Source organism: Pseudophryne corroboree, unplaced genomic scaffold (assembly GCF_028390025.1).
Source record: "Pseudophryne corroboree isolate aPseCor3 unplaced genomic scaffold, aPseCor3.hap2 scaffold_1158, whole genome shotgun sequence".
Taxonomy (NCBI): domain Eukaryota; kingdom Metazoa; phylum Chordata; class Amphibia; order Anura; family Myobatrachidae; genus Pseudophryne; species Pseudophryne corroboree.
Genome location: NW_026967783.1, coordinates 70,631 through 91,198, shown reverse-complemented (window position 1 = coordinate 91,198; position 20,568 = coordinate 70,631). Strand labels below are relative to the sequence as shown.

The 20,568-nt window shown below is 45.0% G+C and overlaps 23 non-coding genes and 2 pseudogenes across 23 annotated transcripts; all 25 read right to left on the bottom strand.

Annotated features, from left to right (window-relative positions):
- Positions 1–2,087: 2,087 nt before the first annotated feature.
- On the bottom strand, positions 2,088–2,250 carry LOC134990296 (U1 spliceosomal RNA). The gene has a single exon (XR_010195149.1). It is a non-coding gene; the product is annotated as a U1 spliceosomal RNA (small nuclear RNA).
- Positions 2,251–2,402: 152 nt separating this feature from the next.
- Positions 2,403–2,566, bottom strand: LOC134990277 (U1 spliceosomal RNA). Its single transcript, XR_010195132.1, has one exon. It is a non-coding gene; the product is annotated as a U1 spliceosomal RNA (small nuclear RNA).
- Positions 2,567–3,237: 671 nt separating this feature from the next.
- On the bottom strand, positions 3,238–3,400 carry LOC134990289 (U1 spliceosomal RNA). The gene has a single exon (XR_010195143.1). It is a non-coding gene; the product is annotated as a U1 spliceosomal RNA (small nuclear RNA).
- Positions 3,401–3,552: 152 nt separating this feature from the next.
- On the bottom strand, positions 3,553–3,716 carry LOC134990282 (U1 spliceosomal RNA). Its single transcript, XR_010195137.1, has one exon. It is a non-coding gene; the product is annotated as a U1 spliceosomal RNA (small nuclear RNA).
- Positions 3,717–4,387: 671 nt separating this feature from the next.
- Positions 4,388–4,550, bottom strand: LOC134990292 (U1 spliceosomal RNA). Its single transcript, XR_010195146.1, has one exon. It is a non-coding gene; the product is annotated as a U1 spliceosomal RNA (small nuclear RNA).
- Positions 4,551–4,702: 152 nt separating this feature from the next.
- Positions 4,703–4,866, bottom strand: LOC134990280 (U1 spliceosomal RNA). Its single transcript, XR_010195135.1, has one exon. It is a non-coding gene; the product is annotated as a U1 spliceosomal RNA (small nuclear RNA).
- A 671-nt stretch (positions 4,867–5,537) lies between these two features.
- Positions 5,538–5,700, bottom strand: LOC134990291 (U1 spliceosomal RNA). The gene has a single exon (XR_010195145.1). It is a non-coding gene; the product is annotated as a U1 spliceosomal RNA (small nuclear RNA).
- Positions 5,701–5,852: 152 nt separating this feature from the next.
- LOC134990276 (U1 spliceosomal RNA) lies at positions 5,853–6,016 on the bottom strand. Its single transcript, XR_010195131.1, has one exon. It is a non-coding gene; the product is annotated as a U1 spliceosomal RNA (small nuclear RNA).
- Positions 6,017–6,687: 671 nt separating this feature from the next.
- LOC134990294 (U1 spliceosomal RNA) lies at positions 6,688–6,850 on the bottom strand. Its single transcript, XR_010195148.1, has one exon. It is a non-coding gene; the product is annotated as a U1 spliceosomal RNA (small nuclear RNA).
- Positions 6,851–7,002: 152 nt separating this feature from the next.
- Positions 7,003–7,166, bottom strand: LOC134990284 (U1 spliceosomal RNA). The gene has a single exon (XR_010195139.1). It is a non-coding gene; the product is annotated as a U1 spliceosomal RNA (small nuclear RNA).
- A 671-nt stretch (positions 7,167–7,837) lies between these two features.
- On the bottom strand, positions 7,838–8,000 carry LOC134990288 (U1 spliceosomal RNA). Its single transcript, XR_010195142.1, has one exon. It is a non-coding gene; the product is annotated as a U1 spliceosomal RNA (small nuclear RNA).
- A 152-nt stretch (positions 8,001–8,152) lies between these two features.
- On the bottom strand, positions 8,153–8,316 carry LOC134990279 (U1 spliceosomal RNA). The gene has a single exon (XR_010195134.1). It is a non-coding gene; the product is annotated as a U1 spliceosomal RNA (small nuclear RNA).
- Positions 8,317–8,987: 671 nt separating this feature from the next.
- LOC134990290 (U1 spliceosomal RNA) lies at positions 8,988–9,150 on the bottom strand. Its single transcript, XR_010195144.1, has one exon. It is a non-coding gene; the product is annotated as a U1 spliceosomal RNA (small nuclear RNA).
- A 152-nt stretch (positions 9,151–9,302) lies between these two features.
- Positions 9,303–9,466, bottom strand: LOC134990278 (U1 spliceosomal RNA). The gene has a single exon (XR_010195133.1). It is a non-coding gene; the product is annotated as a U1 spliceosomal RNA (small nuclear RNA).
- Positions 9,467–10,158: 692 nt separating this feature from the next.
- On the bottom strand, positions 10,159–10,300 carry LOC134990297 (U1 spliceosomal RNA; annotated as a pseudogene).
- Positions 10,301–10,452: 152 nt separating this feature from the next.
- LOC134990281 (U1 spliceosomal RNA) lies at positions 10,453–10,616 on the bottom strand. The gene has a single exon (XR_010195136.1). It is a non-coding gene; the product is annotated as a U1 spliceosomal RNA (small nuclear RNA).
- A 672-nt stretch (positions 10,617–11,288) lies between these two features.
- LOC134990286 (U1 spliceosomal RNA) lies at positions 11,289–11,451 on the bottom strand. Its single transcript, XR_010195140.1, has one exon. It is a non-coding gene; the product is annotated as a U1 spliceosomal RNA (small nuclear RNA).
- A 152-nt stretch (positions 11,452–11,603) lies between these two features.
- LOC134990275 (U1 spliceosomal RNA) lies at positions 11,604–11,767 on the bottom strand. Its single transcript, XR_010195130.1, has one exon. It is a non-coding gene; the product is annotated as a U1 spliceosomal RNA (small nuclear RNA).
- A 671-nt stretch (positions 11,768–12,438) lies between these two features.
- LOC134990287 (U1 spliceosomal RNA) lies at positions 12,439–12,601 on the bottom strand. Its single transcript, XR_010195141.1, has one exon. It is a non-coding gene; the product is annotated as a U1 spliceosomal RNA (small nuclear RNA).
- A 152-nt stretch (positions 12,602–12,753) lies between these two features.
- LOC134990274 (U1 spliceosomal RNA) lies at positions 12,754–12,917 on the bottom strand. The gene has a single exon (XR_010195129.1). It is a non-coding gene; the product is annotated as a U1 spliceosomal RNA (small nuclear RNA).
- A 665-nt stretch (positions 12,918–13,582) lies between these two features.
- On the bottom strand, positions 13,583–13,745 carry LOC134990293 (U1 spliceosomal RNA). The gene has a single exon (XR_010195147.1). It is a non-coding gene; the product is annotated as a U1 spliceosomal RNA (small nuclear RNA).
- Positions 13,746–13,897: 152 nt separating this feature from the next.
- On the bottom strand, positions 13,898–14,061 carry LOC134990273 (U1 spliceosomal RNA). Its single transcript, XR_010195128.1, has one exon. It is a non-coding gene; the product is annotated as a U1 spliceosomal RNA (small nuclear RNA).
- A 692-nt stretch (positions 14,062–14,753) lies between these two features.
- On the bottom strand, positions 14,754–14,895 carry LOC134990295 (U1 spliceosomal RNA; annotated as a pseudogene).
- A 152-nt stretch (positions 14,896–15,047) lies between these two features.
- Positions 15,048–15,211, bottom strand: LOC134990283 (U1 spliceosomal RNA). Its single transcript, XR_010195138.1, has one exon. It is a non-coding gene; the product is annotated as a U1 spliceosomal RNA (small nuclear RNA).
- Positions 15,212–18,688: 3,477 nt separating this feature from the next.
- TRNAN-AUU (transfer RNA asparagine (anticodon AUU)) lies at positions 18,689–18,762 on the bottom strand. The gene has a single exon. It is a non-coding gene; the product is annotated as a tRNA-Asn (tRNA).
- Positions 18,763–20,568: the final 1,806 nt, after the last annotated feature.

Sequence of the window (20,568 nt, the reverse complement as noted above, 5' to 3'; positions counted from 1 at the left end):
CTTGTTTTCACATTAAACAGACTTCCACATGAGAAAGCAGCAAGGATGCAGTGGCGTTAATGTTTCCTGGTGTCAACTTGTATTATTTCAGTAGACATTGAAATGAGGATGCATCTTGCTGCCTTTCCAATGAAGCAAGTTTAATTTAGTAATACGTGAAAAACCATCCCTACAAAGGTGTTAATCAGAGACTTGGCTTTGTGGACACTTTTCAGAGAACAAATTTGTTAGCATAAAAATAAAGCCAGAAATGAAGAGCTGTTTAATCACTCAATTGGATTTTTTTGCCAGCATATTTCTTTTTCTCTGCAACCCACTGCTAAATTGTGCTTCCTAGCTGTTTTTATAAAATCACTGAATCAAATCTAACTCTGATTACATCAGAGAAGGCTAGGTACCCTACACAATAAGAGGGGGTTTGAAATTTTGACTTGTCTACTTAAATATTACCAAAATCTGATCACAAGGTCAATTACGTCCCTGGGTAGGATTTAACCACCAACCTTTTGGTTAATAGCCGTACACACTAACCAATTGCGCCACAGAGACACTTTGCAAAAAGTACATACTGACAAAGGCTAATAAGCATTCATCTAGAACGTTTCCTAGAAAAACTTTAAAAAGTCAATAATCTGGAGAGTTTTTGTAAGATGTTTCTTCCATCAACCAACAAAGAAACACATTGGTACTTTCCCATGATGAGTGAGTGCTTCAGGATCTCTTGCACTTACATGTGCAGCAGAGTACTGCAATGGAAGCATGCTGGGCCCATAACCCAGAGGTAGGCAGATTGAAACTATCCTTTGCTATATGCATTTTTTTTGTTAATTAAAGTAATCCAAAACTGGGATGGATATTTTTGCTCTTTTATTTTTACTTAAAGTACAATAACTTTTACCATTTTAATTTGTTTTAATAGTATATTGACAGTATTGTTTTCTTTCAAAAATCCACTTAATTTTCTTTACCCTATTATTAAAATGGTAATTGACAAAAACAAACTACATTGTCACCAGAAGAGCAATACAAAATGTACAAGTGATATATTAAAATCATCTTTCCAGGTTGAATTTCAATGATGCATTGGGGCAACGATTTTGTGAGAAACATCTTCACCCTTAAATAAAGATTTTCTTAATTGCTTACCTGTGTGCTAATTAGATATCACCTTGTTTTCACATTAAACAGACTTCCACATGAGAAAGCAGCAAGGATGCAGTGCCGTTAATGTTTCCTGGTGTCAACCTGTATTATTTCAGTAGACATTGAAATGAGGATGCATCTTGCTGCCTTTCCAATGAAGCAAGTTTAATTTAGTAATAGGTGAAAAACCATCCTTACAAAGGTGTTAATCAGAGACTTGGCTTTGTGGACACTTTTCAGAGAACAAATTTGTTAGCATAAAAATAAAGCCAGAAAATGAAGAGCTGTTTATTCACTCAATTGGATTTTTCTGCCAGCATATTTTTTTTTTCTCTGCAACCTACTGCTAAATTGTGCTTCCTAGCTGTTTTTATAAAATCACTGAATCAAATCTAACTCTGATTACATCAGGGAAGGCCAGGTACCCACACCATAACAGGGGGTTTGAAATTTTGACTTGTCTACTTTAAGATCACCAAAATCTGATCACAAGGTAAATTACGTCCCTGGGTGGGATTGAACCACCAACCTTTTAGATAATAACCGAACACGCTAACTGATTGCGCCACAGAGACACTTTGCAAACTTACATTCTGACAAACGCTAATAAGCATTCATCTAGAACGTTTCCTAGAAAAACTTTAAAAAGTCAATAATCTGGAGAGTTTTTGTAAGATGTTTCTTCCATCAATCAACGAAGAACATTCATGCTGATTTCTTGCAGCAGCTGGGCACTGTAACAGCTCCAGAGCTGCTCTGTAAGGCAACTAAAAGGGTGTGGGCCCTGCAGCACTACCTGTAGTTCGCATTGTGCGTTGGAAGGCACAAAGTAAGCAGACGGGAGAAGTCAGGATAGTGCGCAAGGGCATAGAAGGGAGCGGCTCAAGAAAAGAGAAGTGGAAACTGACAGCAAACTAGGCTGGAGAGAGACCTGAGACAAAGAGATCTGAATTATACGAGAGCCGACCAGGGGAAACACAAATTATGCAGTCGAGTTTCCCACATTTGGGGAAATAGCTGGAGCAGCACACACAGAGTGCAATGGGTGAGCCTTGCCCTGGGAGAAGCACCTTCATGATCATAGTATCTCACCTGGCAGGTAAGTAGGAGTTGGGCAAGAGCTGAGGAGGGTCGCTGCTCGGGCACCCCCCTGTCAAGTGAAGGAGATCCAACTGAGGCAGCACAAGAGAACTCTCGAAAGAAGAACAAGGCTAGAGGAAGATCTGAGACACAGAAATCTGGCTTTTACCAGAGCTGACCAGAGGAAAGCACAAACACAGTCCCCCACTACCACAAATAATGCAGTCGAGTTTCCCACATTTGGGGAAATCACAGGGGTCAGCATACCCAGAATGCAATGAATGAACCTCACCCTGGGAGAACAATCTTCATGACCATGGTATCTCCTATGCAAAATAAGTATGATTTGGGATAGGGCTGGGGAGGGCCGCTGCTCAGGCACATCTCTGTCAAGTAAAGGAGATTCAACTGAGGCAGCACAAGGGAACTCTCATCTGGGGACAACAACTGCAGGGAGAACACATATTTTCAGATGAACATGGGAGGGCAGAAGGCTGCCTAATACTGAAGCACCCCCAAACAACAAACCAAATGCAACAACTAGTGCAAGCATTCCTGGGGGAAGGCCTGCAGCAGATGGATTTGCATATGGTGATGTCATCCAAGCAGTGGGTCAAAGTTGGCTTCAACCCTCGTCTGCATATGAAAAGAAAAAAGGGATGTGCAGGGCATGGCGGCCTTTTGCGGCGCTTGCATGACCCCTAATTCGCATTAAACACCTCCACCCTCCTTAGGTGTGGGGCTCATGTTGGCTATGCCCCAGCACCTGAAGCATTCAAGCTGATTTCTTGCAGCAGCTGGGCACTGTAACAGCTCCAGAGCTGCTCTGTAAGGCAAGTAAAAGGGTGTGGGCCCTGCAGCACTACCTGTAGTTCGCATTGTGCGTTGGAAGGCACAAAGTAAGCAGACGGGAGAAGTCAGGATAGTGCGCAAGGGCATAGAAGGGAGCGGCTCAAGAAAAGAGAAGTGGAAACAGACAGCAAACTAGGCTGGAGAGAGACCTGAGACAAAGAGATCTGAATTATACGAGAGCCGACCAGAGGAAACACAAATTATGCAGTCAAGTGTCCCACATTTGGGGAAATCGCAGGAGCAGCACACCCAGAGTGCAATGGGTGAGCCTTGCCCTGGGAGAAGCACCTTCCTGATCATAGTATCTCACCTGGCAGGTAAGTAGGAGTTGGGCTAGAGCTGGGGAGGGTCGCTGCTCGGGCACCCCCCTGTCAAGTGAAGGAGATCCAACTGAGGCAGCACAAGGGAACTCTCGAAAGAAGAACAAGGCTAGAGGAAGATCTGAGACAAAGAAATCTGACTTTTACCAGAGCTGACCAGAGGAAAGCACAAACACAGTCCCCCTCTACCACAAATAATGCAGTCGAGTTTCCCACATTTGGGGAAATCACAGGGGTCATCATACCCAGAATGCAATGAATGAACCTCACCCTGGGAGAACAATCTTCATGACCATGATATCTCCTATGCAAAATAAGTATGATTTGGGATAGGGCTGGGGAGGGCCGCTGCTCAGGCACATCTCTGTCAAGTAAAGGCGATTCAACTGAGGCAGCACAAGGGAACTCTCATCTGGGGACAACAACTGCAGGGAGAACACATATTTTCAGATGAACATGGGAGGGCAGAAGGCTGCCTAATACTGAAGCACCCCCAAACAACAAACCAAATGCAACAACTAGTGCAAGCATTCCTGGGGGAAGGCCTGCAGCAGATGGATTTGCATATGGTGATGTCATCCAAGCAGTGGGTCAAAGTTGGCTTCAACCCTCGTCTGCATATGAAAAGAAAAAAGGGATGTGCAGGGCATGGCGGCCTTTTGCGGCGCTTGCATGACCCCTAATTCGCATTAAACACCTCCACCCTCCTTAGGTGTGGGGCTCATGTTGGCTATGCCCCAGCACCTGAAGCATTCAAGCTGATTTCTTGCAGCAGCTGGGCACTGTAACAGCTCCAGAGCTGCTCTGTAAGGCAACTAAAAGGGTGTGGGCCCTGCAGCACTACCTGTAGTTCGCATTGTGCGTTGGAAGGCACAAAGTAAGCAGACAGGAGAAGTCAGGATAGTGCGCAAGGGCATAGAAGGGAGCGGCTCAAGAAAAGAGAAGTGGAAACAGACAGCAAACTAGGCTGGAGAGAGACCTGAGACAAAGAGATCTGAATTATACGAGAGCCGACCAGAGGAAACACAAATTATGCAGTCAAGTGTCCCACATTTGGGGAAATCGCAGGAGCAGCACACCCAGAGTGCAATGGGTGAGCCTTGCCCTGGGAGAAGCACCTTCCTGATCATAGTATCTCACCTGGCAGATAAGTAGGAGTTGGGCTAGAGCTGGGGAGGGTCGCTGCTCGGGCACCCCCCTGTCAAGTGAAGGAGATCCAACTGAGGCAGCACAAGGGAACTCTCGAAAGAAGAACAAGGCTAGAGGAAGATCTGAGACAAAGAAATCTGACTTTTACCAGAGTTGACCAGAAGAAAGCACAAACACAGTCCCCCACTACCACAAATAATGCAGTCGAGTTTCCCACATTTGGGGAAATCACAGGGGTCAGCATACCCAGAATGCAATGAATGAACCTCACCCTGGGAGAACAATCTTCATGACCATGGTATCTCCTATGCAAAATAAGTATGATTTGGGATAGGGCTGGGGAGGGCCGCTGCTCAGGCACATCTCTGTCAAGTAAAGGAGATTCAACTGAGGCAGCACAAGGGAACTCTCATCTGGGGACAACAACTGCAGGGAGAACACATATTTTCAGATGAACATGGGAGGGCAGAAGGCTGCCTAATACTGAAGCACCCCCAAACAACAAACCAAATGCAACAACTAGTGTAAGCATTCCTGGGGGAAGGCCTGCAGCAGATGGATTTGCATATGGTGATGTCATCCAAGCAATGGGTCAAAGTTGGCTTCAACCCTCGTCTGCATATGAAAAGAAAAAAGGGATGTGCAGGGCATGGCGTCCTTTTGTGGCGCTTGGATGACCCTTAATTCGCATTAAACATCTCCACCCTCCTTCGGTGTGGGGCTCATGTTGGCTTTGCCCCAGCCCCTGAAGCATTCAAGATGATTTCTTGCAGCAGCTGGGCACTGTAACAGCTCCAGAGCTGTTCTTTAAAGCATGTAAAAGGGTGTGGGCCCTGCAGCACTACCTGTAGTATGCATTGTGCGTTGGAAGGCACAAAGTAAGCAGACGGGAGAGGTCAGGATAGTGCGCAAGGGCATAGAAGGGAGCGGCTCAAGAAAAGAGAAGTGGAAACAGACAGCAAACTAGGCTGGAGAAAGACCTGAGACAAAGAGATCTGAATTATACGAGAGCCGACCAGAGGAAACACAAATTATGCAGTCAAGTTTCCCACATTTGGGGAAATCGCAGTAGCAGCACACCCAGAGTGCAATGGGTGAGCCTTGCCCTGGGAGAAGCACCTTCCTGATCATAGTATCTCACCTGGCAGGTAAGTAGGAGTTGGGCTAGAGCTGGGGAGGGTCGCTGCTCGGGCACCCCCCTGTCAAGTGAAGGAGATCCAACTGAGGCAGCACAAGGGAACTCTCGAAAGAAGAACAAGGCTAGAGGAAGATCTGAGACAAAGAAATCTGACTTTTACCAGAGCTGAGCAGAGGAAAGCACAAACACAGTCCCCCACTACCACAAATAATGCAGTCGAGTTTCCCACATTTGGGGAAATCACAGGGGTCAGCATACCCAGAATGCAATGAATGAACCTCACCCTGGGAGAACAATCTTCATGACCATGGTATCTCCTATGCAAAATAAGTATGATTTGGGATAGGGCTGGGGAGGGCCGCTGCTCAGGCACATCTCTGTCAAGTAAAGGAGATTCAACTGAGGCAGCACAAGGGAACTCTCATCTGGGGACAACAACTGCAGGGAGAACACATATTTTCAGATGAACATGGGAGGGCAGAAGGCTGCCTAATACCGAAGCACCCCCAAACAACAAACCAAATGCAACAACTAGTGCAAGCATTCCTGGGGGAAGGCCTGCAGCAGATTGATTTGCATATGGTAATGCCATCCAAGCAGTGGGTCAAAGTTGGCTTCAACCCTCGTCTGCATATGAAAAGAGAAAAGGGGCGTGCAGGGCATGGCGGCCTTTTGCGGCGCTTGGGTGACCCTTAGTTCGCATTAAACACCTCCACCCTCCTTCGGTGTGGGGCTCATGTTGGCAATGCCCCAGCCCCTGAAGCATTCAAGCTGATTTCTTGCAGCAGCTGGGTACTGTAACAGCTCCAGAGCTGCTCTGTGAGGCAAGTAAAAGGGTGTGGGCCCTGCAGCACTACCTGTAGTTTGCATTGTGTGTTGGAAGGCACAAAGTAAGCAGACGGGAGAAGTCAGGATAGTGCGCAAGGGCATAGAAGGGAGCGGCTCAAGAAAAGAGAAGTGGAAACAGACAGCAAACTAGGCTGGAGAGAGACCTGAGACAAAGAGATCTGAATTATACGAGAGACGACCAGGGGAAACACAAATTATGCAGTCAAGTTTCCCACATTTGGGGAAATCACAGGGGCAGCACACCCAGAGTGCAATGGGTGAGCCTTGCCCTGGGAGAAGCACCTACATGATCATAGTATCTCACCTGGCAGGTAAGTAGGAGTTGGGCTAGAGCTGGGGAGGGTCGCTGCTCGGGTACCCCCCTGTCAAGTGAAGGAGATCCAACTGAGGCAGCACAAGGGAACTCTCGAAAGAGGAACAAGGCTAGAGGAAGATCTGAGACAAAGAAATCTGATTTTTACCAGAGTTGACCAGAAGAAAGCACAAACACAGTCCCCCACTACCACAAATAATGCAGTCGAGTTTCCCACATTTGGGGTAATCACAGGGGTCATCATACCCAGAATGCAATGAATGAACCTCACCCTGGGAGAACAATCTTCATGACCATGGTATCTCCTATGCAAAATAAGTATGATTTGGGATAGGGCTGGGGAGGGCCGCTGCTCAGGCACATCTCTGTCAAGTAAAGGAGATTCAACTGAGGCAGCACAAGGGAACTCTCATCTGGGGACAACAACTGCAGGGAGAACACATATTTTCAGATGAACATGGGAGGGCAGAAGGCTGCCTAATACTGAAGCACCCCCAAACAACAAACCAAATGCAACAACTAGTGCAAGCATTCCTGGGGGAAGGCCTGCAGCAGATGGATTTGCATATGGTGATGTCATCCAAGCAGTGGGTCAAAGTTGGCTTCAACCCTCGTCTGCATATGAAAAGAAAAAAGGGATGTGCAGGGCATGGCGGCCTTTTTCGGCGCTTGCATGACCCCTAATTCGCATTAAACACCTCCACCCTCCTTAGGTGTGGGGCTCATGTTGGCTATGCCCCAGCACCTGAAGCATTCAAGCTGATTTCTTGCAGCAGCTGGGCACTGTAACAGCTCCAGAGCTGCTCTGTAAGGCAACTAAAAGGGTGTGGGCCCTGCAGCACTACCTGTAGTTCGCATTGTGCGTTGGAAGGCACAAAGTAAGCAGACGGGAGAAGTCAGGATAGTGCGCAAGGGCATAGAAGGGAGCGGCTCAAGAAAAGAGAAGTGGAAACAGACAGCAAACTAGGCTGGAGAGAGACCTGAGACAAAGAGATCTGAATTATACGAGAGCCGACCAGAGGAAACACAAATTATGCAGTCAAGTGTCCCACATTTGGGGAAATCGCAGGAGCAGCACACCCAGAGTGCAATGGGTGAGCCTTGCCCTGGGAGAAGCACCTTCCTGATCATAGTATCTCACCTGGCAGGTAAGTAGGAGTTGGGCTAGAGCTGGGGAGGGTCGCTGCTCGGGCACCCCCCTGTCAAGTGAAGGAGATCCAACTGAGGCAGCACAAGGGAACTCTCGAAAGAAGAACAAGGCTAGAGGAAGATCTGAGACAAAGAAATCTGACTTTTACCAGAGTTGACCAGAAGAAAGCACAAACACAGTCCCCCACTACCACAAATAATGCAGTCGAGTTTCCCACATTTGGGGAAATCACAGGGGTCAGCATACCCAGAATGCAATGAATGAACCTCACCCTGGGAGAACAATCTTCATGACCATGGTATCTCCTATGCAAAATAAGTATGATTTGGGATAGGGCTGGGGAGGGCCGCTGCTCAGGCACAGCTCTGTCAAGTAAAGGAGATTCAACTGAGGAAGCACAAGGGAACTCTCATCTGGGGACAACAACTGCAGGGAGAACACATATTTTCAGATGAACATGGGAGGGCAGAAGGCTGCCTAATACTGAAGCACCCCCAAACAACAAACCAAATGCAACAACTAGTGTAAGCATTCCTGGGGGAAGGCCTGCAGCAGATGGATTTGCATATGGTGATGTCATCCAAGCAGTGGGTCAAAGTTGGCTTCAACCCTCGTCTGCATATGTAAACAAAAAAGGGATGTGCAGGGCATGGCGTCCTTTTGTGGCGCTTGGATGACCCTTAATTCGCATTAAACATCTCCACCCTCCTTCGGTGTGGGGCTCATGTTGGCTTTGCCCCAGCCCCTGAAGCATTCAAGATGATTTCTTGCAGCAGCTGGGCACTGTAACAGCTCCAGAGCTGTTCTGTAAAGCATGTAAAAGGGTGTGGGCCCTGCAGCACTACCTGTAGTATGCATTGTGCGTTGGAAGGCACAAAGTAAGCAGACGGGAGAGGTCAGGATAGTGCGCAAGGGCATAGAAGGGAGCGGCTCAAGAAAAGAGAAGTGGAAACAGACAGCAAACTAGGCTGGAGAAAGACCTGAGACAAAGAGATCTGAATTATACGAGAGCCGACCAGAGGAAACACAAATTATGCAGTCAAGTTTCCCACATTTGGGGAAATCACAGGAGCAGCACACCCAGAGTGCAATGGGTGAGCCTTGCCCTGGGAGAAGCACCTTCCTGATCATAGTATCTCACCTGGCAGGTAAGTAGGAGTTGGGCTAGAGCTGGGGTGGGTCGCTGCTCGGGCACCCCCCTGTCAAGTGAAGGAGATCCAACTGAGGCAGCACAAGGGAACTCTCGAAAGAAGAACAAGGCTAGAGGAAGATCTGAGACAAAGAAATCTGACTTTTACCAGAGCTGAGCAGAGGAAAGCCCAAACACAGTCCCCCACTACCACAAATAATGCAGTCGAGTTTCCCACATTTGGGGAAATCACAGGGGTCAGCATACTCAGAATGCAATGAATGAACCTCACCCTGGGAGAACAATCTTCATGACCATGGTATCTCCTATGCAAAATAAGTATGATTTGGGATAGGGCTGGGGAGGGCCGCTGCTCAGGCACATCTCTGTCAAGTAAAGGAGATTCAACTGAGGCAGCACAAGGGAACTCTCATCTGGGGACAACAACTGCAGGGAGAACACATATTTTCAGATGAACATGGGAGGGCAGAAGGCTGCCTAATACTGAAGCACCCCCAAACAACAAACCAAATGCAACTACTAGTACAAGCATTCCTGGGGGAAGGCCTGCAGCAGATGGATTTGCATATGGTGATGTCATCCAAGCAGTGGGTCAAAGTTGGCTTCAACCCTCATCTGCATATGAAAAGAGAAAAGGGGCGTGCAGGGCATGGCGGCCTTTTGCGGCGCTTGGATGACCCCTAGTTCGCATTAAACACCTCCACCCTCCTTCGGTGTGGGGCTCATGTTGGCTATGCCCCAGCCCCTGAAGCATTCAAGCTGATTTCTTGCAGCAGCTGGGCACTGTAACAGCTCCAGAGCTGCTCTGTAAGGCAAGTAAAAGGGTGTGGGCCCTGCAGCACTACCTGTAGTTCGCATTGTGCGTTGGAAGGCACAAAGTAAGCAGATGGGAGAAGTCAGGATAGTGCGCAAGGGCATAGAAGGGAGCGGCTCAAGAAAAGAGAAGTGGAAACAGACAGCAAACTAGGCTGAAGAGAGACCTGAGACAAAGAGATCTGAATTATATGAGAGCCGACCAGGGGAAACACAAATTATGCAGTCAAGTTTCCCACATTTGGGGAAATCAAAGGGGCAGCACACCCAGAGTGCAATGGGTGAGCCTTGCCCTGGGAGAAGCACCTACATCATCATAGTATCTCACCTGGCAGGTAAGTAGGAGTTGGGCTAGAGCTGGGGAGGGTCGCTGCTCGGGCACCCCCCTGTCAAGTGAAGGAGATCCAACTGAGGCAGCACAAGGGAACTCTCGAAAGAAGAACAAGGCTAGAGGAAGATCTGAGACAAAGAAATCTGACTTTTACCAGAGCTGACCAGAGGAAAGCACAAACACAGTCCCCCACTACCACAAATAATGCAGTCGAGTTTCCCACATTTGGGGAAATCACAGGGGTCATCATACCCAGAATGCAATGAATGAACCTCACCCTGGGAGAACAATCTTCATGACCATGATATCTCCTATGCAAAATAAGTATGATTTGGTATAGGGCTGGGGAGGGCCGCTGCTCAGGCACATCTCTGTCAAGTAAAGGCGATTCAACTGAGGCAGCACAAGGGAACTCTCATCTGGGGACAACAACTGCAGGGAGAACACATATTTTCAGATGAACATGGGAGGGCAGAAGGCTGCCTAATACTGAAGCACCCAAAAAACAACAAACCAAATGCAACAACTAGTGCAAGCATTCCTGGGGGAAGGCCTGCAGCAGATGGATTTGCATATGGTGATGTCATCCAAGCAGTGGGTCAAAGTTGGCTTCAACCCTCGTCTGCATATGAAAAGAAAAAAGGGATGTGCAGGGCATGGCGGCCTTTTGCGGCGCTTGCATGACCCCTAATTCGCATTAAACACCTCCACCCTCCTTCGGTGTGGGGCTCATGTTGGCTATGCCCCAGCACCTGAAGCATTCAAGCTGATTTCTTGCAGCAGCTGGGCACTGTAACAGCTCCAGAGCTGCTCTGTAAGGCAAGTAAAAGGGTGTGGGCCCTGCAGCACTACCTGTAGTTCGCATTGTGCGTTGGAAGGCACAAAGTAAGCAGACGGGAGAAGTCAGGATAGTGCGCAAGGGCATAGAAGGGAGCGGCTCAAGAAAAGAGAAGTGGAAACAGACAGCAAACTAGGCTGGAGAGAGACCTGAGACAAAGAGATCTGAATTATACGAGAGCCGACCAGAGGAAACACAAATTATGCAGTCAAGTGCCCCACATTTGGGGAAATCGCAGGAGCAGCACACCCAGAGTGCAATGGGTGAGCCTTGCCCTGTGAGAAGCACCTTCCTGATCATAATATCTCACCTGGCAGGTAAGTAGGAGTTGGGCTAGAGCTGGGGAGGGTCGCTGCTAGGGCACCCCCCTGTCAAGTGAAGGAGATCCAACTGAGGCAGCACAAGGGAACTCTCGAAAGAAGAACAAGGCTAGAGGAAGATCTGAGACAAAGAAATCTGACTTTTACCAGAGCTGAGCAGAGGAAAGCACAAACACAGTCCCCCACTACCACAAATAATGCAGTCGAGTTTCCCACATTTGGGGAAATCACAGGGGTCAGCATACCCAGAATGCAATGAATGAACCTCACCCTGGGAGAACAATCTTCATGACCATGGTATCTCCTATGCAAAATAAGTATGATTTGGGATAGGGCTGGGGAGGGCCGCTGCTCAGGCATATATCTGTCAAGTAAAGGAGATTCATCTGAGGCAGCACAAGGGAACTCTCATCTGGGGACAACAACTGCAGGGAGAACACATATTTTCAAATGAACATGGGAGGGCAGAAGGCTGCCTAATACTGAAGCACCCCCAAACAACAAACCAAATGCAACAACTAGTACAAGCATTCCTGGGGGAAGGTCTGCAGAAGACGGATTTGCATACAGTGATGTCATCCAAGCAGTGGGCCAAAGTTGGCTGGAACCCTCATCTGCATATGAAAAGAGAAAAGGGGTATGCAGGGCATGGCGGCCTTTTGCGGCGCTTGGATGACCCTCAGTTCGCATTAAACACCCCCACCCTCCTTCGGTGTGGGGCTCATGTTGGCAATGCCCCAGCCCCTGAAGCATTCCAGCTGATTTCTTGCAGCAGCTGGGCACTGTAACAGCTCCAGAGCTGCTCTGTAAGGCAACTAAAAGGGTGTGGGCCCTGCAGCACTACCTGTAGTTCGCATTGTGCGTTGGAAGGCACAAAGTAAGCAGACGGGAGAAGTCAGGATAGTGCGCAAGGGCATAGAAGGGAGCGGCTCAAGAAAAGAGAAGTGGAAACAGACAGCAAACTAGGCTGGAGAGAGACCTGAGACAAAGAGATCTGAATTATACGAGAGCCGACCAGAGGAAACACAAATTATGCAGTCAAGTGTCCCACATTTGGGGAAATCGCAGGAGCAGCACACCCAGAGTGCAATGGGTGAGCCTTGCCCTGGGAGAAGCACCTTCCTGATCATAGTATCTCACCTGGCAGGTAAGTAGGAGTTGGGCTAGAGCTGGGGAGGGTCGCTGCTCGGGCACCCCCCTGTCAAGTGAAGGAGATCCAACTGAGGCAGCACAAGGGAACTCTCGAAAGAAGAACAAGGCTAGAGGAAGATCTGAGACAAAGAAATCTGACTTTTACCAGAGCTGACCAGAGGAAAGCACAAACACAGTCCCCCACTACCACAAATAATGCAGTCGAGTTTCCCACATTTGGGGAAATCACAGGGGTCAGCATACCCAGAATGCAATGAATGAACCTCACCCTGGGAGAACAATCTTCATGACCATGGTATCTCCTATGCAAAATAAGTATGATTTGGGATAGGGCTGGGGAGGGCCGCTGCTCAGGCATATCTCTGTCAAGTAAAGGAGATTCAACTGAGGCAGCACAAGGGAACTCTCATCTGGGGACAACAACTGCAGGGAGAACACATATTTTCAAATGAACATGGGAGGGCAGAAGGCTGCCTAATACTGAAGCACCCCCAAACAACAAACCAAATGCAACAACTAGTACAAGCATTCCTGGGGGAAGGTCTGCAGAAGACGGATTTGCATACAGTGATGTCATCCAAGCAGTGGGCCAAAGTTGGCTGGAACCCTCATCTGCATATGAAAAGAGAAAAGGGGTATGCAGGGCATGGCGGCCTTTTGCGGCGCTTGGATGACCCTTAGTTCGCATTAAACACCCCCACCATCCTTCGGTGTGGGGCTCATATTGGCAATGCCCCAGCATTCAAGCTGATTTCTTGCAGCAGCTTGGCACTGTAACAGCTCCAGAGCTGCTCTGTAAGGCAAGTAAAAGGTTGTGGGCCCTGCAGCACTACCTGTAGTTTGCATTGTGCATTGGAAGGCACAAAGTAAGCAGACAGGAGTAGAAGTCAGGATAGTGCACAAGGGTATAGAAGGGAGGGGCTCAAAAAAAAAGAAGTGGAAACAGACAGCAAACTAGGCTGGAGAGAGACCTGAGACAAAGAGATCTGAATTATATGAAAGCCGACCAGTGGAAACACAAATTATGCAGTCAAGTTTCCCACATTTGGGGAAATCACAGGAGCAGCACACCCAGAGTGCAATGGATGAGCCTTGCCCTGGGAGAAGCACCTTCATGATCATAGTATCTCACCTGGCAGGTAAGTAGGAGTTGGGCTAGAGCTGGGGAGGGTCGCTGCTCGGGCACCCCCCTGTCAAGTGAAGGAGATCCAACTGAGGCAGCACAAGGGAACTCTCGAAAGAAGAACAAGGCTAGAGGAAGATCTGAGACAAAGAAATCTGACTTTTACCAGAGCTGACCAGAGGAAAGCACAAACACAGTCCCCCACTACCACAAATAATGCAGTCGAGTTTCCCACATTTGGGGAAATCACAGGGGTCAGCATACCCAGAATGCAATGAATGAACCTCACCCTGGGAGAACAATCTTCATGACCATGGTATCTCCTATGCAAAATAAGTATGATTTGGGATAGGGCTGGGGAGGGCCGCTGCTCAGGCACATCTCTGTCAAGTAAAGGAGATTCAACTGAGGCAGCACAAGGGAACTCTCATCTGGGGACAACAACTGCAGGGAGAACACATATTTTCAGATGAACATGGGAGGGCAGAAGGCTGCCTAATACTGAAGCACCCCCAAACAACAAACCAAATGCAACAACTAGTGCAAGCATTCCTGGGGGAAGGCCTGCAGCAGATGGATTTGCATATGGTGATGTCATCCAAGCAGTGGGTCAAAGTTGGCTTCAACCCTCGTCTGCATATGAAAAGAGAAAAGGGGCATGCAGGGCATGGCGGCCTTTTGCGGCGCTTGGATGACCCCTAGTTCGCATTAAACACCTCCACCCTCCTTCGGTGTGGGGCTCATGTTGGCTATGCCCCAGCCCCTGAAGCATTCAAGCTGATTTCTTGCAGCAGCTGGGCACTGTAACAGCTCCAGAGCTGCTCTGTAAGGCAAGTAAAAGGGTGTGGGCCCTGCAGCACTACCTGTAGTTCGCATTGTGCGTTGGAAGGCACAAAGTAAGCAGATGGGAGAAGTCAGGCTAGTGTGCAAGGGCATAGAAGGGAGCGGCTCAAGAAAAGAGAAGTGGAAACAGACAGCAAACTAGGCTGAAGAGAGACCTGAGACAAAGAGATCTGAATTATATGAGAGCCGACCAGGGGAAACACAAATTATGCAGTCAAGTGTCCCACATTTGGGGAAATCAAAGGGGCAGCACACCCAGAGTGCAATGGGTGAGCCTTGCCCTGGGAGAAGCACCTTCCTGATCATAGTATCTCACCTGGCAGGTAAGTAGGAGTTGGGCTAGAGCTGGGGAGGGTCGCTGCTCGGGCACCCCCCTGTCAAGTGAAGGAGATCCAACTGAGGCAGCACAAGGGAACTCTCGAAAGAAGAACAAGGCTAGAGGAAGATCTGAGACAAAGAAATCTGACTTTTACCAGAGCTGACCAGAGGAAAGCACAAACACAGTCCCCCACTACCACAAATAATGCAGTCGAGTTTCCCATATTTGGGGAAATCACAGGGGTCATCATACCCAGAATGCAATGAATGAACCTCACCCTGGGAGAACAATCTTCATGACCATGATATCTCCTATGCAAAATAAGTATGATTTGGGATAGGGCTGGGGAGGGCCGCTGCTCAGGCACATCTCTGTCAAGTAAAGGCGATTCAACTGAGGCAGCACAAGGGAACTCTCATCTGGGGACAACAACTGCAGGGAGAACACATATTTTCAAATGAACATGGGAGGGCAGAAGGCTGCCTAATACTGAAGCACCCCCAAACAACAAACCAAATGCAACAACTAGTACAAGCATTCCTGGGGGAAGGTCTGCAGAAGACGGATTTGCATACAGTGATGCTGGGCCCATAACCCAGAGGTAGGCAGATTGAAACTATCCTCTGCTATATGCATTTTTTTTGTGTTAATTAAAGTAATCCAAAACTGGGATTGATATTTTGTCTCTTTTATTTTTACTTAAAGTACAATAACTTTTACCATTTTAATTTGTTTTAATAGTATATTGACAGTATTGTTTTCTTTCAAAAATCCACTTCATTTTCTTTACCCTATTATTAAAATGGTAATTGACAAAAACAAACTACATTGTCACCAGAAGAGCAATACAAAATGTACAAGTGATATATTAAAATCATCTTTCCAGCTTGAATTTCAATGATGCATTGGGGCAACGATTTTGTGAGAAACATCTTCACCCTTAAATAAAGATTTTCTTAATTCCTTACCTGTGTGCTAATTAGATATCACCTTGTTTTCACATTAAACAGACTTCCACATGAGAAAGCAGCAAGGATGCAGTGGCGTTAATGTTTCCTGGTGTCAACCTGTATTATTTCAGTAGACATTGAAATGAGGATGCATCTTGCTGCCTTTCCAATGAAGCAAGTTTAATTTAGTAATAGGTGAAAAACCATCCTTACAAAGGTGTTAATCAGAGACTTGGCTTTGTGGACACTTTTCAGAGAACAAATTTGTTAGCATAAAAATAAAGCCAGAAAATAAAGAGCTGTTTAATCACTCAATTGGATTTTTCTGCCAGCATATTTTTTTTCTCTGCAACCCACTGCTAAATTGTGCTTCCTAGCTGTTTTTATAAAATCACTGAATCAAATCTAACTCTGATTACATCAGAGAAGGCCAGGTACCCTACACCATAAAAGGGGGTATGAAATTTTGACTGTCTACTTAAAGATCACCAAAATCTGATAACAAGGTCAATTACGTCCCTGGATGGGATTGAACCACCAACCTTTTGGTTAATAGCCGTACACACTAACTGATTGCGCCACAGAGACACTTTGCAAAAGTACATACTGACAAATGCTAATAAGCATTCATCTAAAACGTTTCCTAGAAAAACTTAAAAAAGTCAATAATCTGGAGAGTTTTTGTAAGATGTTTCTTCTATCAACCAACGAAGAAACACATTGGTACTTTCCCATGATGAGTGAGTGCTTCAGGATCTCTTGCACTTACATGTGCAGCAGAGTACAGCAATGGAAGCATGCTGGGCCCATAACCCAGAGGTAGGCAGATTGAAACTATCCTCTGCTATATGCATTTTTTTGTTTGTTAATTAAAGTAATCCAAAACTGGGATTGATATTTTGGCTCTTTTATTTTTACTTAAAGTACAATAACTTTTACCATTTTAATTTGTTTTAATAGTATATTGACAGTATTGTTTTCTTTCAAAAATCCACTTAATTTTCTTTACCCTATTATTAAAATGGTAATTGACAAAAACAAACTACATTGTCACCAGAAGAGCAATACAAAATGTACAAGTGATATATTAAAATCATCTTTCCAGCTTGAATTTCAATGATGCATTGGGGCAACGATTTTGTGAGAAACATCTTCACCCTTAAATAAAGATTTTCTTAATTCCTTACCTGTGTGCTAATTAGATATCACCTTGTTTTCACATTAAACAGACTTCCACAAGAGAAAGCAGCAAGGATGCAGTGGCGTTAATGTTTCCTGGTGTCAACCTGTATTAATTCAGTAGACATTGAAATGAGGATGCATCTTGCTGCCTTTCCAATGAAGCAAGTTTAATTTAGTAATAGGTGAAAAACCATCCTTACAAAGGTGTTAATCAGAGACTTGGCTTTGTGGACACTTTTCAGAGAACAAATTTGTTAGCATAAAAATAAAGCCAGAAAATAAAGAGCTGTTTAATCACTCAATTGGATTTTTCTGCCAGCATATTTTTTTTCTCTGCAACCCACTGCTAAATTGTGCTTCCTAGCTGTTTTTATAAAATCACTGAATCAAATCTAACTCTGATTACATCAGAGAAGGCCAGGTACCCTACACCATAACAGGGGGTTTGAAATTTTGACTTGTCTACTTAAAGATCACAAAAATCTGATAACAAGGTCAATTAGGTCCCTGGGTGGGATTGAACCACCAACCTTATGGTTAATAGCCGTACATACTAACTGATTGCGCCACAGAGACACTTTGCAAAAGTCCATACTGACAAAGGCTAATAAGCATTCATCTAAAACGTTTCCTAGAAAAATTTTCAAAAGTCAATAATCTGGAGAGTTTTTGTAAGATGTTTCTTCCATCAACCAACGAAGAAACACATTGGTACTTTCCCATGATGAGTGAGTGCTTCAGGATCTCTTGAACTTACATGTGCAGCAGAGTACTGCAATGGAAGCATGCTGGGCCCATAACCCAGAGGTAGGCAGATTGAAACTATCCTCTGCTATATGCATTTTTTTTTTTGTTAATTAAAGTAATCCAAAACTGGGATTGATATTTTGTCTCTTTTATTTTTACTTAAAGTACAATAACTTTTACCATTTTAATTTGTTTTAATAGTATATTGACAGTATTGCTTTCTTTCAAAAATCCACTTCATTTTCTTTACCCTATTATTAAAATGGTAATTGACAAAAACAAACTACATTGTCACCAGAAGAGCAATACAAAATGTACAAGTGATATATTAAAATCATCTTTCCAGCTTGAATTTCAATGTTGCATTGGGTCAACAATTTTGTGAGAAACATCTTCACCCTTAAATAAAGATTTTCTTAATTCCTTACCTGTGTGCTAATTAGATATCACCTTGTTTTCACATTAAACAGACTTCCACATGAGAAAGCAGCAAGGATGCAGTGGCATTAATGTTTCCTGGTGTCAACTTGTATTATTTCAGTAGACATTGAAATGAGGATGCATCTTGCTGCCTTTCCAATGAAGCAAGTTTAATTTAGTAATAGGTGAAAAACCATCCTTACAAAGGTGTTAATCAGAGACTTGGCTTTGTGGACACTTTTCAGAGAACAAATTTGTTAGCATAAAAATAAAGCCAGAAAATGAAGAGCTGTTTAATCACTCGATTGGATTTTTCTGCCAGCATATTTTTTTTCTCTGCAACCCACTGCTAAATTGTGCTTCCTAGCTGTTTTTTATAAAATCACTGAATCAAATCTAACTCTGATTACATCAGAGAAGGCCATGTACCCTACACCATAAGAGGAGGTTTGAAATTTTGACTTGTCAACTTAAATATCACCAAAATCTGATCACAAGGTTAATTACGTCCCTGGGTGGGATTGAACCACCAACCTTTTGGTTAATAGCCAAACACACTAACCGATTGCGCCACAGAGACACTTTGCAAAAGTCCATACTGACAAAGGCTAATAAGCATTCATCTAAAACGTTTCCTAGAAAAACTTTAAAAAGTCAATAATCTGGAGAGTTTTTGTAAGATGTTTCTTCCATCAACCAACGAAGAAACACATTGGTACTTTCCCATGATAAGTGAGTGCTTCAGGATCTCTTGCACTTACATGTGCAGCAGAGTACTGCAATGGAAGCATGCTGGGCCCATAACCCAGAGGTAGGCAGATTGAAACTATCCTCTGCTATATGCATTTTTTTGTTTGTTAATTAAAGTAATCCAAAACTGGGATTGATATTTTGGCTCTTTTATTTTTACTTAAAGTACAATAACTTTTACCATTTTAATTTGTTTTAATAGTATATTGACAGTATTGTTTTCTTTCAAAAATCCACTTAATTTTCTTTACCCTATAATAAAATGGTAATTGACAAAAACAAACTACATTGTCACCAGAAGAGCAATACAAAATGTACAAGTGATATATTAAAATCATCTTTCCAGCTTGAATTTCAATGATGCATGGGGGCAACGATTTTGTGAGAAACATCTTCACCCTTAAATAAAGATTTTCTTAATTCCTTACCTGTGTGCTAATTAGATATCACCTTGTTTTCACATTAAACAGACTTCCACATGAGAAAGCAGCAAGGATGCAGTGGCGTTAATGTTTCCTGGTGTCAACTTGTATTATTTTAGTAGACATTGAAATGAGGATGCATCTTGCTGCCTTTCCAATGAAGCAAGTTTTATTTAGTAATAGGTGAAAAACCATCCTTACAAAGGTGTTAATCAGAGACTTGGCTTTGTGGACACTTTTCAGAGAACAAATTTGTTAGCATAAAAATAAAGCCAGAAAATAAAGAGCTGTTTAATCACTCAATTGGATTTTTCTGCCAGCATATTTTTTTTCTCTGCAACCCACTGCTAAATTGTGCTTCCTAGCTGTTTTTATAAAATCACTGAATCAAATCTAACTCTGATTACATCAGAGAAGGCCAGGTACCCTACACCATAACAGGGGGTTTGAAATTTTGACTTGTCTACTTAAAGATCACCAAAATCTGATAACAAGGTCAATTAGGTCCCTGGGTGGGATTGAACCACCAACCTTTTGGTTAATAGCCGTACATACTAACTGATTGCGCCACAGAGACACTTTGCAAAAGTCCATACTGACAAAGGCTAATAAGCATTCATCTAAAACGTTTCCTAGAAAAACTTTAAAAAGTCAATAATCTGGAGAGTTTTTGTAAGATGTTTCTTCCATCAACCAACGAAGAAACACATTGGTACTTTCCCATGATGAGTGAGTGCTTCAGGATCTCTTGAACTTACATGTGCAGCAGAGTACTGCAATGGAAGCATGCTGGGCCCATAACCCAGAGGTAGGCAGATTGAAACTATCCTCTGCTATATGCATTTTTTTTTTGTTAATTAAAGTAATCCAAAACTGGGATTGATATTTTGTCTCTTTTATTTTTACTTAAAGTACAATAACTTTTACCATTTTAATTTGTTTTAATAGTATATTGACAGTATTGTTTTCTTTCAAAAATCCACTTCATTTTCTTTACCCTATTATTAAAATGGTAATTGACAAAAACAAACTACATTGTCACCAGAAGAGCAATACAAAATGTACAAGTGATATATTAAAATCACATTTCCAGCTTGAATTTCAATGATGCATTGGGGCAACGATTTTGTGAGAAACATCTTCACCCTTAAATAAAGATTTTCTTAATTCCTTACCTGTGTGCTAATTAGATATCACCTTGTTTTCATATTAAA